The sequence below is a fragment of the Eutrema salsugineum genome, unplaced genomic scaffold, assembly GCF_000478725.1.
Source record: "Eutrema salsugineum unplaced genomic scaffold, Eutsalg1_0 scaffold_12, whole genome shotgun sequence".
Classification (NCBI taxonomy): Eukaryota; Viridiplantae; Streptophyta; class Magnoliopsida; order Brassicales; family Brassicaceae; genus Eutrema; species Eutrema salsugineum.
The window spans coordinates 6,711,276-6,726,138 of NW_006256895.1; the positions used below are offsets into that span (position 1 = coordinate 6,711,276).

Here is a 14,863-nt window from a genome sequence, read left to right on the forward strand (position 1 = left end):
AGATACCTCGGCCTTACTTCCCATGCTGCGGCATAGCCTCCATGCTTCCCAGGTAGCACGCCTAACTCGGAGTAATTTGCGAGTCCTCATGCGGATTAGCTTTCTTGGGTTTCAGGTAGCAGCACCAGGTCGCAGGTTTTTGTACTTAAACAGCTCGGCCACTTTTCTTTTTGGTGCGGCCTGGTTTCCTTGCTCCCAGCCAGCACGCCCAACCCGGAGTAATTTGCGAATGGACGTGCGGCCTAGCTTCCTCTCTTCTGACCCGCACTCTCAAGCCGCAGTATTTGGGACTTAAACACTTCGGGCCTCTTCATGGTTTTGTGTGGCTTGGTCTTCTTACACCAGGTAGCACGCCCAGGCCGGAGTAAATTGCGAGTTGGGCTGCGACCTGGGCTCTTCTTGCACCAAGCCGCACATCTAGGTAGCACTCAGGCGTCCTCCAAGTTTTCCAGACCTTGAACACTTCTCTCAGCCCTCCCACATGCTCCATTTCATTTACCACTGGGCTATGTCCTCCAAAAATCACCTAGAACCTGAGACCAACTCACAAAACCCATCAAAAGATCCTAAAACATAAAAAGAAAGGAGAGAAAAGATTAAAAAGATTATATACAAGGATAAGCTTGGGGTGTCTCCCAAGAGCACTTTGTTTAAAGTCACTAAGTTTGACTTTTCATACTCTTTTCTTAGTGAGTGAGAGGAGGAGCTTTGATGCTCCTTGTCTTGTCCATGAATTCAAGCAGTAGGTCCTTGTTCATCAGCTCTTGAACACCATCAGATCCTTTGTCTATGAACTCTGGTGTGAGGATAGCTCTGACTTTGGCAAATGGTCTTGATCTTCCATTGCCTTTAACCTTGTATTCAACAGCTCCACCAACAAACTTCCAAGGAGTGAGAGTTAAGACCTGAGAAGATGACTCAAGTGTGAATGGTCTGGTTCTTGGTGGGTTCTTGTCTTGAGACCCTGAGCCATTGCCTTTGTTGCTGCTGATCTCCTTCTCACTTGGTGTAGGAGATAGAGATTCCAAGCAAGCTTCATCGTCACTAAAGAAATCCCCTTCAAACTCAAGATCAGGTCTTATTAGGGATTCTTTCTTTTTCTCAACAGATGCAAGGGGTTGAGCTTCTTCTATAGTTCCAATACTCCCCACATACATCATCCCATATTGTTTCAACTCATCAGAATCATCAGATATAACTCCACAAAACCCAGCAAGAGGAGGCTTAAGAGGATAAGATACTTCATCATCTACCTTAGCAAGCACCACTCTTTGAGTATCAAAGTCCATCCTTGCTCCTGTGGTGTTCAGAAATGGAGTTCCAAGCAAAAGAGGTAGCTCTTTTGTCTTCTTCATCTTCATAACTACAAAATCTGTTGGAACTATGCATTCACCAATTTTCAATGGGTAGTCTTCAAGGATTCCATATGGTTTCTTTGAGGATGAATCTCCAAAGGTGATTGACATGGGGTGATGCTTAAGACTCTTGATCCCTAGTCTCTCCACCATGTCTAAAGACATTACAATGATGCTTGATCCAGAATCACACAAAGCATTGTCCGCTTTCAAATTTCCAAGAGAGCATGAGATGGAGAACTTTCCTGGGTTGCCTAGCTTGGGAATAGATTTGGGTTTCACACTTGTTGAGCCAGTGCTAGAGACTCCATCAGATGTCCTTCCTTGAACCATTCTCTGATCCTTTCCTTCAACAATCTCAGAATCATTCTTTTTCATATCAAAACAAGCTGCCTCCCCGCCTTCTTTCTCAATGTCCTCATTGAGATCACAGAACAGGAAGTCAAACTCCTCTATGATGGCGTCCTCATCATCTTGTGTTAGGCACTTTGCACTTGAGACATTGCCATGGAGAAGATCCTCAATTTCTTGGACAGCAGTATGATTCTCATCATTTGAGAGGATGGCATTGCAGTATTCTGTTGGATGTGCTACTGATGTCCCTGGTAAAGATCTTTGAGCTTGAGAACTGCAGTGGCCCTTGTTGTTCTCTAGAGTCTTGACTTTGGAAGCCAAGGTTGAAAGCTGAGATAGAAGATCAGAATAACTGCAATCCACCTTGTTGTTAATCTCTGCCATTTTCTTGTTAAAGTCCATGGCTTCACTTGCTTGACCTTTGAGGATTTCCTGGAGCAGGTTCTGCACTTCTTGATCCTTATTCTCTGCGTTCTGTTGGAGACTTTGTTGTTGGGGAAGGACAAAACCTTGTTGTTGAGTGTTTTGAGGATAGAAGTTTTGGTTTGGGGGATTCTTGTAGTAGGTAAAGCCCTTTTGGTAACCTTGTTGGCCACCTACAAAGTTCACCTCAGTTGTGATGTCTTCCCTTTGAAATGTGTCTTGAAACACATGATTCACATCTCTAACAAAGTTGGCTGACTGATGAGAAGCTAAGAGAAGTGTGTCTAGCTTCTCATTGAGAGACTTGATGTCTTTCCTTGTCCTTTCCTCTTCAGCACTCACAGCTCCTCTTGAATTCCTTTCAAAGTCTGATCCATAAAGCTCATCACTCTGAGCTACATTCTCCACTAGGGTCATGGCATCATTGACTTCCTTGGTCATGAAATTACCATTTGAAGCTGTGTCCAAGAGAAGTCTGACCTTTGGTAAAGTACCTCTGTAGAAGGTACTTAGCAGCTGAGCATCTGAGAATCCATGGTGAGGGCATTGCATGGTATAACATCCAAATCTTTCCCAAATCTCACAAAATGATTCATGGTTCTTCTGAATGAAACTTGAGATTTCATTTCTTAACCTTGCTGTTCTTGATGAAGAGAAGAACTTGGTTAGAAATGCTCTTTTGCATTGCTCCCAAGTTGTGACTGATCCTTGAGGTAGAGACTTTTCACACTGATGAGCTTTGTCTCCTAGAGAAAAAGGAAATAGCCTCAACTTGAAACTGTCTTCACCCACTCCATTCATCTTAGTTAGATCACAAACTCTATCAAAGTTGTCAATGTGATCTAATGGGTCTTCTAATGCCAAGCCATGGAACCTGTTTGATTATACCATGTTAATCAGGCCAGATTTGATCTCAAAATCGTTTTCAGGTGTTGGGGCTTGAATCCCATGTCTTTGAACTTGAGCATTGGCCTCATCACCAGCTCCCACAACTTGTCTTGGACGTGGAGGTGGTGGCTCTTCCTGATTCTGGTGGTTTCCATTACCACCATGAGCCTGTTTCCCTTGATCCATACCCAACCTCTCAATGTGCTCAGCTCTTTCTCTTTGTCTCCTTGCTTGACTTCTGGTGTTCATACACCTGAAAACAAAGACAGCACTTGAAAGGTAATCAGTAAAAAAAAAGAAAATGACTTGATCTCAAGAAGATCCAAAGTCCTAATGCTAGAATGAACTCTCCAATTGGCAACGGCGCCAAATTGATAGTAGGAATTTTTTAATCCTTGATCAATTCCTCAACTACTCATGTCATTGTAGCACTTGAGGTATCAATCCAAATGGAGAGATTCTAGACACTAGAACTATGAGGAGCTATCTTAATCCAAGTCTAATAAGCAGATGAGTTAGTAACCAAGATTATCTAAAAGCATATAACAAAACAAGCAAGAACAAACAGTAATTAAGAATTAAACAAGCAAGAGAAACTAAACAAACACTCAAATTCAAATAAAGAGAAAGCTAAACCTCTAGATGTGATCATTGATCAGGGTGCTTTAAATGTGAATTCATGATGCTAACCAAACAATGCAACACTTGCAAATCTTTAGTCTAGACTTCCAATTCAGATTAATTCATTCTCATGACAGAAATCCCTTTGTTAATTACCAATTCAAGACTAATTCCCATTAGTGAATAAGCAATTAACAAGCATAAGGTTCCAAGTCTAACATGACCAAACAGCTTCTTTGTGCATCAAAATAAGAGCTAAGAAAAATCTTACACAGAAAGACATAGCAAGCAATCACATGATCACAAACATTTCAACTTAGAACTCTAATCTAGACTAATCCTCTCATGAAGGCATTAATCTCTACACTAATCCACTTTTAAACCAAATTCTCATTTGTGAAATATGAACTAATGAGCATTAAGAAACAGTTTTAATATGTCATTTATGCTTCAAACAAACATTCTCATGGCATTTAAAACATAAACCCTTAAGTTAGCTCTTTCAGGCATTTCATCATACACTTTTGGTGCATGAAATGCCTATGAACCCAGATTTCACTTTCCCAAGGAAATCTGGCATTAGGAGCAGCTAACTAAGGAAATGAAATGAGAATCTAAACCCTAAACATCACAAATAAAACATCTAAGCACCCTAATCTACACACCTAGAAGCTTAAAAGATGACTACTCACTAATCATGAAGAACACATCTAATCTTTTGCAAGAGATGATGTTAATCATGATTAGAAGCAGAAATGAGATTATGAGATGATAAGAAACAGACTTGGAATGATCAAATCCCTTCAGATATCTCTTAATCAAAAACGTTTTACACTAAAAAGGAAAAAAAACTAGAGAGAAACTAAGAGAGAAGATAACATGTCTAGGGTTTTTCTTCAAAAAGCTATATATACTTAGTGCTAATGAACCGGGTCAGCCCGGAACAAACCGGGTCCTGACCCGGCTTTAGTGGGTAAAGTGGAAATCCTGCGGGTTGGTCCAGTGTCTCCCAGGTAGCATGCCCAAGTCGCAGTAGATGAAGAACTTGTCTTGTGAGACTTAAATCGCTTTGTCTTAGCCGCACACCCAAGTAGGAGTGTTTTGCGAGTCTTGCTGCGGCTTAATCTTCTTCTTCTTCAACTCGCAGGACCAAGGCAGTTTCTGGGGAATGTACAAACCGTGCGGGTTGGTCTCCATTACACTCAGGTCGCAGGCTCAAGTCAGAGTAGATTGCGAGTGATCATGCGGCTTGGTTCCAGCATCTCCCAGGTAGCATGCCCAAGTCGCAGTATTGCGAACTTAGCAATTTTCTTGCTCGGGAGCCTCAGACCTCATCCATTGATAGCTTACCCGCACTTCTCAACTTGCAGCATCAATTTCCAGGCATTCGTCTTCAGGCCTGCGAGTTAACCAAGTCGCAAGGCTTTCTCGCAGCATTCAGAGCAGCTCGGACCACTTCACATTCCGGAGAGTGTAACTTCTAAGATACTTGTCCGAATTGAGTGATTCCGGTTGCAGACGACAAGGACATATATATCCAACGTCGGTGAAGGAAGCTTTGGTGCTTGGGAAGTGGAAGGCTTCCTGGAGGGCTCATTTTCGCAGTGCATTTACACGATCAGAGAGAGGCGTCTAGACATGTGTCCATTCCGGAAACGTTAACTTCTTGCTCATAGATCCGAATTGAATGATCTTGGACGTTATGGAAAGAGGACTCAAATATATCTGATTCTCATGAAGGCCTCGTAAATCTAATCGGCCTGGAAGTGCGCCGTCCTTCGCATTCTTCGGAGCTCATCGGGTCGGTCCAAGACGGCAGCGAGACAGGGGTTTCTTCCGACGAGCTTAACTTTCTCCTCACGCGTCCGAATTCCATGATTTCACTTGCTCTGGAACCATGCTCCAATCTTATCCAACTTTGATGAAGCCCCCGACAACTGAATCGGACCGGAAGATTCCCCGGACAGGCGATCATTCAAGAGTATCGGATTGCTCCGGAATGGATGCGAGAGAGGTCTGTCTTCCGGTGACCGTATCTTTCAGCTCAGTGCTCCAAATGCCCTGATTAAACCTTGCCTGGGTTTGTGACTCAATTATCTCCAACTTTGCTGAAGACTCTATAAGCTGAATCGGCCGGCAAGATCTTCCGGTGACGCGATTTCGGAAATGTATCTGCACCCGGGAATTTTGGCCGAGAGACTTGACCGCGGTACGTGTTTTTGTCCGAGAAAGCTACCCGCGGGAAGGATTTTGGCCGAGAATCTTCGGCCATCAGTACATCATTTTGCCGAGAAACCCAAAATTGCTCCTTTTCACCATTTTTGATCATTTCAACTCCATTTCTTCATCTGAATCACATCCTCCACTCCAAATAAACTCCAAAAACACGTGTTTAACACTCCAAAACATGCAAAACTCTCTTGGACTGATGCAATCTCCTAAGTCCTAAAACAATGCTTAAAGACCTAAAATGCATGCAAATGAGACATGATTTGGACTAGAATATGTACATTAAATGATGCAATTTATGAATATATCAAGCGTTCACATAGAATTTAAAAGTTCAATAATATTGGTTTACAACAATATTTAAAAGTTTTAAAAATATCAAATCTTAAAACTGTATTGTTAACACAACAAAATATATAGGAACTTTTTTATATTTTTAATTTTATATTACTAATTATAGTTAAAGCTTTATGCTTTTCTGGGCGTCCATATCAGAATTTAAACATTCAATTTTATTGGTCCATATCAAAATTCAAAATTAAGAAAAAATTTCAAATTTTAATATTATTGTTAAGAAAATAAAGATAAAGAAATCTATTTAATTTTACTACCAACAAAAAACCAATATGATATTAAAATACTTTTACTTCTGATTAAAAAATTTTATTACCATTTTTGCTACAAAACTAATTTATTATCTATACAAAATATATCTATTACTAATAAAAGTTAAAGTTACTAGAATTTAAGAATTTACACATAGAATTTTAAATAACTAATAACTATGATTTATATTCATCTAATTTTTCACATTTGCAAAACATATTTTCACATAATCTCATGTAATATATTATGCAAAAATGATCAAAGAAATTAAAATTTTTATATTTGACTTGGAATTGACATAGATCTATGTCAAAGTACTTAGTTTTGAGATGTTCTATTTGTTCTTTATTTTTCTAAATTTATTTAAATTTTATTGGTTTTTTCCTATTTTAATTATAATTGGAATACGTGAGAATGAAGTATGATGAAATTGAATATAATCTTAAAAATTATTAAAAAATTAATATGATATTATTATTGAAAATTACTTTTAAAGAAGGAACTATGAATATTACTATGGGAGCACAAAATGTGCGGTGGAATCTTTCTCATTTGCATGCAGAGATGGAAGTCCTTATATGGGCTATGAATTGTATGCTAGAGAATCAAAGGACATCAGTAGCATTTGTAACAGACTGTTCAGAGATAGTGAAGATGGTGTCTTCACACAAAGAATGGTCAGCTTTTGCTTTGTATCTGGAGGAGATTGAGAAGATGAAGAACATATTCAATTTTTTTTTTCGATATCCCATATTCCACGCGCAAAAAATCCGAAGTCAGACAACATTACAAGAAATGCACGGGTCTACCCTCATGAAGTTATTTATGTAAACTCAGTACCACTGGTTTGGCTTGTCGAACTGTTCTAGATACTTAGGCTGTCAACAAAAAAATATTGAAAAAAATATAACATAAATAAAAATGAACATAATGGAAAAAAAACTATTCATTCTGATTGCAAGAGCTGAAGAGGTGGGGTATAATCATTGAGCAATCATTTAAAAGTTACCGTAACCAATTTACTGAAAAATATATTTAATTCATCTATCTTGTGTGATCTTATTCATTTCATATATATTCATCTATTATTTTGGTTTCAAATTTAAAATTATTATTAATTTCAAAACAAGTTATCAGTTTATTTTTAAAATTAATAGACAATATAGAAATTTTTATTGGTTAAATTATAGCAGAAAAGAAGAACTTTTAAATTTATTACTTTTTATATTCTTTAAAGAACAGATATATAATGACAATGAAAGTGTAAATTATAAGAAAATTTTTTATTCTTGACTTAAAAAAATGATGTGTTACATTTTATCTCTATGTCAATACTATTTTTATTAAATATAATTAATTAATTTTTAATATTTTTAGTTAGTTTTGGTATATTAACTTATAAGTGACGACCAAATTGATGTGGGGTGTGTGTGGTAGCAAATTTTACCCTAAATCGAAACAATGAAAGCAGCAAGAGCACATCTAATCAGTTGTAGTACTTAGGGATCGAATCCACAAGGAAGAAAGGTATTTTCTGCAAAAACCGTTGAAAGAGATTAAATTAAGGAAGTCTAGAACCTAATCGGTTTTTATAGGGTTCTGAGTGTCCATAAAAATGTAAATCCTAAACTAAACGTGAAAAAAGAAAAATCGATTGAATGACTTAATGAAAAATGCTTAAGAAAATTGGCTGAGAAACTAAAGAAAACCTAATTTGAAAAGCTTGAATATAATTGATGTAAAACTATTAAAACGAGGCGTTGGGTTGTCAGAGATTTTCTCCGGGGTATGAATGATTCAAAAAATTGCTAAAAAGTAATATAAAAGATCCTAACTAAAACTTTTAGAACTCGAGTACGAATGTATGACTATGTCACTCCCATGATCATAACCAACTGTCATCCAAGCCCTAACCAGTAGCTTCTGACTCTGGCCCCAGCCATAGATGTACGCAATGTTGCACTAGACTCATCTATATTCACAATTCATCCATACGTAGCTTCCGACTCCTATGGCAGAATTGCTCTTCTAAAACTAGATCTAGAAGATAATGAAAACTCTCGTAACACTAAGTACGTAAATCAGATTATAGTTCATGACGGTTCTCTCATGTAATAAAAATAAGTTTAGAAAAAAAAGTTCTAGGATTCAGCTTAATAGCTCATACAATCCTCATCGAACAATCCCCATCAAAATGTCCCTTAAACCCAACAAGTAAGCTTCTCAGACATGATTAAAAAAAGCAAAAACATTGTATTGAAAAAGCTGTATTGAAATAGATATTGAAGAAGAAATAAAAAGGGTTCAAGAGATAAATTTCTATCTCTCTAAACCTAAAAGCTACTAAGTATGAGAACCAAACTAAAAACTCCTAACTCATGGCTTATGGTTCTTAAAACAAGTATTTGTAGGTCTTCAAGTAATTTTTGGATGTCACCTAGGGTTTCTTTAAAGAGAGAAATCGATTCGTCTTGAAATTGGGCTTCTTGGGTCTGAACGCTTATTCTCTGCGGTCAGGAAGTGTGCGACTGTGGGAAACCATGTGCTGGCCTGCTGCTTGGCTGGAGTTCTTGCTCTTCGCGTAACTTTTGATTGAACCATTGGATTTTCCTGATGTCAAGCGTTCTGGAAAGCTGACTGATCCATCTTTAAGGTATACAAATTTGAGCTAGATCAGACGGTGACAAGGTCTTCATTTGTGGGTGAACTTCTGACGGTGTGACTCTGAGCTGGAAATCTGGTTTTCTATCCAATTTGGTCTTTCTAGAAAACCATAATCACTTAAAAGAAATAAAAAGCATTAGAAAAACATTTAAAAACAATCCATAAAAGTGGTCAAAATACGGTCTTATCACAAATAATATGATTTTTAAACATGATATGTATAGATTCAAAACTGTTAAAACCTCACAACTTACATATAAACTATGAGATTCAAACCGTAATAGTTTTTAACATATTATTAATAAAACTAATATAAAAAAATAATATCTTTAATATATATAATTGGTTCCATATAATTTTTATCAAAACAATATCCATGCATAGCATGAGTGTAAAATTTAGTATCTATACTATTATTTGTAAGTTCAAAATCTGATGTGTCGTCTCCACAGCTATTGTTCTACGTGTCATTATTAGAAAAAATTTTTATGTGGCAATTTTAATTAGTTCTGATAGATAGATCATTAATCTTACGTGTAAACACCTGTGACATGGTTTTTTCTCCATCGATTATGGGCCAGCAATTTTATTTATGGGCCAACGATCTCGAAGTCAGCCCAAGCCACTGATTTTGGTTATGGGACACAAATATCAAAGTTGGTACTAACCTAAACCGTAGCATATCCATCATGCTATAGATACTCCTCTCGGTTTTCATGTTTTCTTAGATACAATGTCCGTCTTCTAAGGTCTAGCATCTTTTTAAAAATTCATCCACTTCTTTTTTTTTTAAATTGATATATACTATTATTTATGCATTTCCGTAATGACAACCTACTATTTTTTTATAGTCTATACTTCGCTGATTGAATATTTCATCTCTCGCCTTACAGTAGTATCATCAGGTAAATATAAATTTCTGTTTTTATATTTATTTTAATTCGTGCTTTAAATTTTTTTTTTCTGCTTCTAGATGTTCTTCTTATGTAAATCCATTGCCTAATAGTTATTTCCTTCAAAATTTTTATGAATTTCAGTAGCGACTAGCAATCATCCCCTTGGTGATCATCAGATTTTGCCATATCATCTGCCTCCATCTCAATCGTTTTTACAGAAGATGAACATTATTCTGCTGATGTTTACAATGATAAATTTACAGGTTGGTTGAATGTAATTAGGACTATCCTAAAGTCATATCGTATATGTATTCTGAATTTCCGACCCATTGGGTTTGGGATCGTATAAACGTCAATGCCATCCCCGTCTTTGCGACAACTCCAGACCGAGTATTATAGCCAACCGTAACCCTAACGCTGGCAAAGCCTACTACTTAAGGGTTTCATTGCATGTCGTTTTTGATCAATGTTTTTATATGGATATAAGAACAATTAATGGTGTTGTCCACCCTACTTTCAAAGATGCAAGTCAATGGGTTCCCACTCTTCTCTTCGAATGATGTACACTGCTTTGTTACTTGCAGGTTCTATGATGAATCCCTTTCGTGTTTGGAGATCTATTCAATGTTTTTTAGTATAAGTTTCGTCAATTCTTTGCATTGTCTTCGATTTTTATTCCATAATTATCTTATTTTAACAATTTTTTAGATTTTTTGTTGTGTTTGGATTTTAATTATTTTACCTAATGTAATTTCTAAATTTAATAATCATCAATAAAAATAAATAATTAAACAGATTCTAATTAGTTTTTGCTAATTAATAATTTATATATTGTTCTTATTTTTACCCATTCATACTTTTTATTTATTGTTATAAAAGACGTACAAATAGTTTTCCTAATAAATCATATATATTACTCTTACTTTTATTCACCTATAATTCTTATAACTTAGAAGTAGAATCATAAAGAAGAAGACGTAGTTGATGATAAGAACTCGAAAAAGATGAATTTGAATAAAACCATGGAGAATAAGAAGCATATGAGAACACGAAATAGTGAAAAAGAATAAGGATAAAAAAAGATGTTGGAGTTAAAGAAGAAAACCGGAAGAAAAAAATGAAAGATGAAGAAAACAAAGTAAAAGAAGGAGAAATGGGAAAATGAAGTAGCCAATTAGGTGAAGATGAGAAAGAGATGAAGAAAAACCAGAAGAAGAAGAGTTTGATGAAGACCAAAGAGGAATAAGAAGAATAAAGAAGGCTAATAAAAACTGAAAAGAAGAAGAACTAAGATAATACAAAGATGATGAAGAAGAAGTCAAAGACAATGATGAAGAATAAGAATAAGACAAAAAACAAAAAAAAGAATAAGAAAAATATGACGAAGAACTAAACCAAAAGATAAAGAATAGAAAGAAGAGTATAACAAAACAAAAGTGGAAGAAGAAGAAGAAGACAAATCAGAAGAGAGAAATGAAATAGAAGTTGTAGACGATGAAGAAGAAGAAATAAAAGATAAAGAATAAGAAAATTGACGTCATTGATAAAGAAGAAGGAAAAGACGAAAAAGAAAACAAAAAAAAAGAAAAAGAAAAATTATAATAAAGAAAAATTATGATAAGACGAAAATATTGAAAAATAAGAAGGGAAAGTGGATAATGAATTTGGAGAAAGAGGGTGATACGATCCTAGGTGATCAACTCTGAAAAGAAAGGCAAAAGAGGCAGCGATATAATGGCCAGAGTGTATCGATGAGGCGATATGGTGGTGGTGATGATACGATGGTGGCTCGATGGCTGGTGTTTGTGGTTGTTGTGATCGGATCAATGACGATGATCGATGCAATGAGGGACGATGGTGGCTGGCGGATCGGATCGATGGTTTGAGATGGTGGCGATGGTGAGAAGATCGATTGATGGTGTGGTGATGATGAGATGATATCGATGGAGTGGAGAGATAGTAGAATCTCTTGTAAACAGATTAGTTTTTAAGAGATTCGAATTTCAGAGTTTTTAGTTCTCAGAAATCAAAAAGAGAGAAGAACACGTTAAAAGTTTGATCAAAATTCTTCACTGAATAACACTTAGGCGATTTTCTCTGTTTTATAGACTAAGAGAGAAAATCGCAGCCCTAATAACAAAACTACATGAAGTTTGAAATAAAACAACAAGAAGTTTGGTTTAAAAATAAAACAGCGAGGCGTCCCTAAAATTCCTAAGTGGTGCGCCTAAATACTAGTGCACAAGTCATTGTGACTTTGCACATTATTACCCATTAGTAACAACTTCTAAGTAACTCGACGTAGCAATGATTTCTGCCTCGTTAAAAACCTTGGAGAAGAACCTCCTTGCCTTCCAAAATCCTCACCAAGGAAAAGAGTACAGAATCATCACCTAAGTTACCTAGTCATTGTTACTGGGCTCTTCATTCTTCAAGATAGAGATGTTGAAGATGTGAGCTCCAGCCTCCAGTTAATCGATGTCCTCTGCGGCAATGAGTGCGTGAGCCTCCTTAGCCATCTCTCTAGCTCTGGAACGAGTAATCCTACCAGCTACCTCTGGTTCCTCCTCCTCTGAGCTGGTCACGATCATATCAGAGGGAGATAGAGAGAAGTTGAGTAAAAGCTTCATAGAGTGAGAGAGGGAGAGAGAGAGAGAGAGAGAGAGAGAGAGAGAGAGAGAGAGAGAGAGAGAGAGAGAGAGAGAGAGAGAGAGAGAGAGAAAGATAAATGGTAGAGAGTTAAACCTTATAGGTACATGATATGTAGTTCGTATTTTCTGTGTTCTTATTTTTTGTATTTGAAACACTTCTTATTTTAAATGTAGTTATCTAAATCGTATGATATATACAATTTAGGACGGGGGAAAGGAAGAGAATGAGAGAGAAATATTGAAAGAGAGAGAGGGAGAGAGAGAGAAGATAGGGAGGGGCGCATGGAGGGGGAGAAAGATAGAGTTAAAGTTTTCAAATACATGTATTTGATTGATATAAAAGACGAAGGAAAATAAGAAGAATGTGAAGTCAGAGAGAACGAAGAAGACGAAGGCGATGAAGAAGAAGAAGTAGAATAGGAAGAAGATGAGGAAAAGATGTGGAAAACAGTAAAGAAGGATAATATGCGACAAAAAAAACTTAATGAATAAGAAGTAAGAAACATATAAAATGAAGAAAAGAAGGATAAGAAATAAAAGAAAATGAAAGAAAACTTAGAAGAAGACGTGAGAGAAGAATGAGAGATAAAGATGGAAGACAATGAAGAAACCTAATAAAAATACGATAAAGAATAAAATTAAAAGATAAATAAGAAGAATAAAGAAGAAGATGAAAAACAATTATGTGGAGACGAAGAACTCTTTTTTTGTTTTAGTTTAATTTGTTTGTGATTTCAGTTACTTATTTGTCAACATGTTTTGTCTTTAATTTTGGGTAGTGTTTACTTTTATCATGTATGTCTTAAATAGTTGTTTTTTTTTTCCAGCTTTTGGTTTCTAACATTGAAACCCTTATATCCATACAAGATGCGGACCAAACACCTAATTATCTATAAATTTGATAAACAATCTCTCTAAATAAAATGTTATGGTTCCAAAAACATAAATTTTAATGATAGTTTCTGTTTTTTTTTTCTCTTGCTTTACTTTTTTTATTTGGTAATTTTAATTTAAAAAACAGATTTCATTTTTTATTTTTTGTAATAAATAATTAAAATAAAAAATTTATATTATTACATTAACTTATATCAAAATTTTAATTAATCATGATAAATATCACATTAGATCTTTTATATAATTTGAAGATAGATTAGACCAACAGAATTACACAAAAGTAAACGAAACAGCAGCAAAAGAAAAGAAAATAAACCCCCTCCAAATTTTAAAAGAAGAAAAATATCCCTTTACATCCTCAGGCAAATTTATTATTTTTAGATTTCTTAACTGAAAACAGAGATAAATAATCGACATCTTATACTAATAAAAGTTGAAGCTAAATGCTTTTCAGGATGTCCACATAGGATTTAAAATTGCAATATTATTGGTCCACATCAACAATCAAAATTAAAGAAAGTTTACAAATTCTAATATTATTGCTGAATAAAGAAATTAAGAAATTTACAAATTCTATTATTATTACTGAATAAAAAATTATAAATAACTTTTTTATTGGTCCACATCAACATTGAAAATTAATTTTTTTCTAAATTCTATTATTTTTATAAAAAATATTAAAGATAAAGAAATTATATATAAAATTATATTAATAATAAAAAACTAAAATAAAAAATATTAAAATAAGAAATTTTAAATTTAAATTAGATGTATACACACATATTTAAAAACTCTTACATTAGCATCAAAATTTTGTTTTTCAGGGTGTCCACATAAAATTTAAAATTGCAATATTATTGGTCCACATCAACAATAAAAATTAAGAAAAGTTTACAAATTCTAATATTATTGCTGAATAAAGAAATTAAGAAAATTTACAAATTCTAATATTATTACTGAATTAAAAATTATAAATAAATTTTTTATTGGTCCACATCAACATTGAAAATTAAAATTTTTTCTAAATTTTATTATTTTTATAAAAAATATTAAAGATAAAGAAATTATATATAAAATTATATTAATAATAAAAACTAAAATAAAAAATATTAAAATAAGAAATTTTAAATTTAAATAAGATGTATACACACATATTAAAAGACTCTTACATCAGCATCCAAAATTTTTGACATAACTATAATAAATTTTTAATTTTTTTCTGTGTTGCAACCATTTCAAATAAAAAAAAAACCAAAAAAATCGAGTTAGGTTTCACTAATGA

General features: G+C 34.7%; 1 non-coding gene across 1 annotated transcript; it reads left to right on the plus strand.

The window, feature by feature from the left end:
• Positions 1–2,661: 2,661 nt before the first annotated feature.
• On the plus strand, positions 2,662–2,768 carry LOC112089513. Its single transcript, XR_002901151.1, has one exon. It is a non-coding gene; the product is annotated as a small nucleolar RNA R71 (small nucleolar RNA).
• The last annotated feature ends 12,095 nt before the right edge of the window (positions 2,769–14,863 follow it).